This window comes from Marmota marmota, unplaced genomic scaffold, assembly GCF_001458135.2.
Source record: "Marmota marmota marmota unplaced genomic scaffold, marMar, whole genome shotgun sequence".
Taxonomy (NCBI): Eukaryota; Metazoa; Chordata; class Mammalia; order Rodentia; family Sciuridae; genus Marmota; species Marmota marmota.
The window spans coordinates 16,953,941-16,959,725 of NW_026000026.1; positions in this window are offsets into that span (position 1 = coordinate 16,953,941).

A 5,785-nucleotide genomic window follows, 5' to 3' on the forward strand; every position below is an offset into this window, starting at 1 on the left:
AAAAAAAATGTGGCATTTATACACAATGGAGTATTACTCTGCATTAAAAAATGACAAAATCATAGAATTTACAGGGAAATGGATGGCATTAGAGCAGATTATGCTAAGTGAAGCTAGCCATTCTCTCTTAATAACAACAAACTAATCTAGACATGTTCCTCATGGTGATGGCTGGAGCATGAGAGAACATCCAATCATGTGCTTTGCCAAGACTTTGCCTGAATCATATCTGCAACATCCTATTGGACAAAGCTAGCTACATGGAGTACTCAGAATCAAGAGGCAGAATTCCTGCCTCTTGATATAGACCCCGCTCCTCAATTTTCCAATCAATGCTAGGATTAGACACCAAGTCAATGATGCCCGATGTAGCCTTTAACTCTAATATCAGAGTGTGGTCCATGGGCCTTCTTCATCATTTCAATGAAATATAGAAGGAAACATCTATACACATCCAGTCTAATTCAGTAGGTCCAGGATGACAGCCAGGAATATTCTCAGTTAAAAAATGCCCCAGATTATCACAAGATACACTAGAGTTAGGTAAGCCCTGTTCTAAATGCTGTTGCTCTCAGTGATGGACAGAGCAGAGCCTAAGAAGGAAGGGGACATGTGCTCTGCATTCTCTAGCTTAGAAGAAACACCCAGAACCAAGTTCTCTTAGATTACTTGTTCTTATTTTCTTTTTACATATACAAATGTAAACATGCACTGGAAACATGAGCCACAGGGCCACAGCTCAGGGTTCATTTTATTCTTCTTCAGCCTTGGAAACTGTCGGGATTGCTCCACCTATTGGACCCTGATGTACTGCCCACTCGAATCCCCAACTCACAAAGCCTGGAGAACATGTGCTTCCCAGCTTGGGTCCTAAGTTTGGAAGCTGGTGTCCAGCCAGCTAGTTATCCTTGTCACATTGTCCTTGGTCATTTTAATACTGATTCTGCCAGCTATAATTATTCTTTGGCCATGAATATAATATTGGAAAAAGAAACTTAAAAAGAAGGGAAAAAAATTCTTACACGATGCCTAATTACCAAAATACTTCAGGGCATATTCTCTCTCTCCCACCCCCAATGGAAATACCTTTTGAAGCATTATTACAAAACTGGTACTTATATATATAAACATACATACATTTTCTACATAAATGCCATCCATCGGTATACTCAGAGACCTTTTTTCTTCTCACTTGAGAACATACTGTGACCATATTTCCATGAAAATGTGTTTAAATAAATATCCTTATCTTCCCTGACACCTTTCAGTATTCTTGAACCTGAGCTAACTCAGTTTGGGTACATGAAGATTCAGAGGTTCCTACAACTACACTGAGAAAGCCACCCCAGCTTTTGGGCCAACATTAACAGTGAGAGACACTCACCCTGTATGTTCCAGCCCTAGAGAGAGATGCTGGGATTAGACACCAGTGGAACACAACTGTGGAACCCTCCTCTTTATACCATTTGCTCCCTGAGTGGGTCCTAACCTGGCCTTCTGTGTGGCTGGACATAGAGTGTGGCCTACATCAGTCCTAGGAGCACCTTGACTGAAATATGATTGGTAGCTCCAGATTGGCTTAAGATCTTCCTCTAATTCCAGGGGCTCACACCTTCTCTCACCAGAGCTCCAGGGGACCTAGAAACCCTGAGTCACATGGGTGTGTGGCAATGAGGTCACCAACATGCCTCACAGGAGGCAAGAAAAAGGATTTTATTTCCTCTGGCAGTGTTTGGGCATGGCAAAAAGAACAGAAGTCAGTGAGAAAGAGGAAGAGAGCTACTGTGGATAATTTTAGAAAAAAATTGACTACTTGCTTTTTGGAAAAGGTAACCAGACTCCTCTAGGGGTTAGCCTTAGTGGCTTTCTCTTGAAATTTAGCAAAGGGACTGAGATTGGAATCTCTTTGACAGGCAATAGAGACATGGCACCCATGGAGAGATGACACCCATAAATGGAACAACTAGAGACAGAGAGTTGCATGAGGTTATAAAGCCCTGAAAATCAGTAGTGCCGCAGAAGGTTTCAACTTTCACAGTCCATAGAATGGGCATTGGCAAGATGTCTAGCACTCAAGGACATCTGGAACTCATGGATGGAGGGATGGAGAAACATACAGAGAGTTATAGATGCATAGACATAGAAAATAAATATGTAAATGGATTATGTCTGATATTATTAGTAATTACCTCTCATCTCACAAAGCATAAGTAATTTTTATTCTTCTTCATAGTTTTTTATATTTTCTTAATTTATATGTTTTTATATTTTTATAATTTTTATAATTTATATTTTTTCTTAGTATTAAATTTTTCTTAATATTTTTATATTACTTTCTTACCAAGAAAAGTCCATTAATTAAACAAATGGAGAGAGAGCAGACTGTAAGGAAATGAAGGCCGGACAGACAAGATGACACCAACTATGGGGTCAATCCCAAAGACCTGCCACATGCTTAGATCAAGAGTCTCAAAAACTTTGCCTAAGAAGGAGGATATGGTCCACTAGTCAATTCAGTATTCGAAAGGGAAAAACTCAATTTCTCAGCATCAATAAAAGCACTTCTGCTACAGAACCTAGATGATTTTTTTCCAATAGTTCCCTTAAATAATGGCTTCAACAACATCCTTAGCAGAACACAATGCATTTCCCTCCTTGAAGGCTGAATGGCTTCATGCCATCAACCAACTTGGTGAAAGCTTTTAACCAAAGGGCCAAAATGAAGGGTCTCAGCTACATATTTCTCTGGAAGTCAGACCTAAGCCAGGTGTAGCTTTGCAGAATTTTGAGTATTATACTGCCTGAACATCACTCTGCATCCATGAGATAGAGGAAGGCTTTTATCCCAGACAATTATCAGCCAAGTAGCCATTCTGAGTTGCTGATTAAATTTGGAGCCTGACTTTAAGAGCCAGCTGAGCAAAGAACAGGATTATCACCCCTTTTGAACAATGAGGAGCCTAACAGCTCTATGTGCCTAGACAGAAGTAGAATACATCCCTCTGTGAAGGTGGGGCAGGAGGGGCCATTCCAGGTTATAACGAGGACTGACTCCATCTCATCCCACTTTCCTCCAAACTATCTACAAATATGTGGTCAAGTCTGCCAGCCTGTGACCACACCTGGCAGTCAAACCATTGTGTAAATCTGGAAGGAATTTTCTCTGATTACAAGACACAAAATGAGAATCAAAATCAGTGGTGGATGCTGAAGCACATTTGCTACCTAAAAGATGTAAAGCAACCTCAAAGAAGATGAAGTGGTTCATCCCTCCCAGGTGTCTGTTCCAGATGGTCCATACTCACTCAGAAAATTGGTCAATCGTCCATTTCTATCTCCTGGGAGCTGATTGATATTAAGAAAAAAAAAAAACAGAGTGGCAGAGAGAAACTTAAAGAGATGCATGCTGAGGATTTCAACTTTCATGCCTTCCATCTGTTTGGGGCACCTCAGAGAGAGGCAGGAAGAGATGGGAGCCCATTTTTAGTTTAGTGTGCAGAAGATTAACCAGGTAAAGCAGATGCTGCTGGGTACCACTTCAAATACCCTTTGGCCTCAACTCTTGTCTTGTCCATGACTATGGTGACTATTTCCAAACAGGTTTCTAAAGATTACATGAAGGAATAGTCCAAAGTACCTCCTCCCAGACAGACTCTGCTCCTCTCACTTCCTGCCTTGTGATTGCTGATTCTATGCTCTGAGACGCCCTTTGCACCACTCATGTGTGTGCCCCCAGAAATGCAAGGAAGTTGACACCCCATAGTGCAACCTTTAGCCAGCTAAAGATGGAAGCCTGATGGCAGCTCTGAATGACAATTCATATAACTTTTCAGATGGTCCCAGAACAAGCAAACAGATCCTTGCAGAGGTGGGCAACTCTGCAACACACGTTGTATTCCTCTCCCTTTCCCTCCCTGATCAACAACCCCTACCTTCATTGCTTCCTAGAATCACTCTTCCTAATAAAGAGTGTCTCCAACATTGCTTTTAGAATACTAGCTGGGAAGCTAGGCCTAAGCCATGGGCAATATCCCATCCTCCAGCTGTTACTCTGCCAACACTCATGGAGGGCTGCCAGCTGTCCATTAAGCTTTTAATCCAAGGACAAAATGGACTTGGTGTAAAACAACCCAGGTGGAAGAGATTTTACTCGGTCCTAGGCTCCTCCTGTATATCATGCAGATAATTTGCTACTCGGATTTGGGAATAGGAGTCTTGCCATCTCACATTTTTGCTAAAAATAGTTAACAATCCTGCCCAGTAGCAGTGAAAAGGATATCTAGGGGTCCTTTACAGGATCCTATTGTGAGCCCCAGCACAAAGGGGTAATTGATGAATTGCGTGGAGGAAAATCTGAATCTGGGATCTGTGCACACAGGCTCCTGCAGCAGCACTTCAGTCTACCCTTGGCCAGGCATGGCTTCTGACAAGCGACACAGACAGTATCTCCTAATGGAAGACACTGTGCAGGGAAAAGATGTGGGTGGCAAGTTGGGTTTTCCAGCCAATGCTAAATGCAGATACAATCTCTTCGGAGACGAGGAAGCTCCTGGCACTAGCTCCCTGTTCCATCTCTGCTAAGCCCCCTGTACTCACTGGCTGTCAGATTTCTAAACTGACAGAGGGAGAAAAAAATAATAATAACGGCAAATCTCAACATCCCCTTCCCTCTCCTTCTGGACGCTCCCAGGATGCTCTCTGGTAGCTCCCAACTCCAAGCAAGCTCAGAACTCCCTTGTAAGGATGAACAAACAGAAAAACATCACCAGACACATGAAAAGATGCAGGAGTTCAAAAGCAGAGGTTCACTTTGAGGAATCATAGAAAGTGCCTGCCTTATGAAATCAAGTCTCTGCCAAGAAAAGGGAGACATTTTACAATAACTACAAATGCAGAAAAACACAAGATTTGATAACTGAATCCAAGAACCCTTTTGTTGTTGTATCCTACAAAATAAATTGCTGACACATCTAATCAAGATAAAAACACAAATACTCAAAATTAGGAAACAGAAAAGGGATATAATAGTGAATGAGGAAATTATACAGCATTATTAAAAAGCCATTATGAACAATTCTAGCTAATTTTTAACATCTTGATTGAGTAGTTGATTTTGGAAATGTATGAATATTATCAAAATTGACACAAGAAATAGAAAAGCCAAGTAGACCAATCATCTGGAAAAAAAAAGTTTAAGTTGTTAATTCTTCCCTGAAAGATACAAGAACAAATATTTCCATGTAAGCTTGATCAAACTTTCAAACAAAAAAATAATTCTTTGTATGCACTATTTCAAAAAATAATGCAAATAAGGAAAGTTTCCTGATTATGAATGTTATGAAGCTAAAATAGCAAGAATACCAAATCTGATAACACACACCTAGTGCCTATAAACCAGTCATATTTATAAATGCAAAAATTTTTACTAAATTTTAATGATGACACTTTGTTGTCTTTTAAAAATAATACACCATGTCAAAGTAATCTGTATACCAGGAATTCAAATAATAATTCAATATGAGGAGTTTATAGGTAAAAGAGGAAGACATATAATCATCTTAATAAATACTGTGAAAGCATTTGACAACATGTAATATAGATTCCTAATGAAATACAATAGCCTCAGTAAGTCAGTAACAATAGGACATTTGACTAGTAAAGGAGTTAAAACAATGAGCAGTAGGGATTTCTGGAGTCCACCTGTATCTACTTCTCCACCCCATCTGTACATGAAGGCAGATTACACCTTCAGATCCTCCTTGATATTAGTTGGGGCCTTAAGACA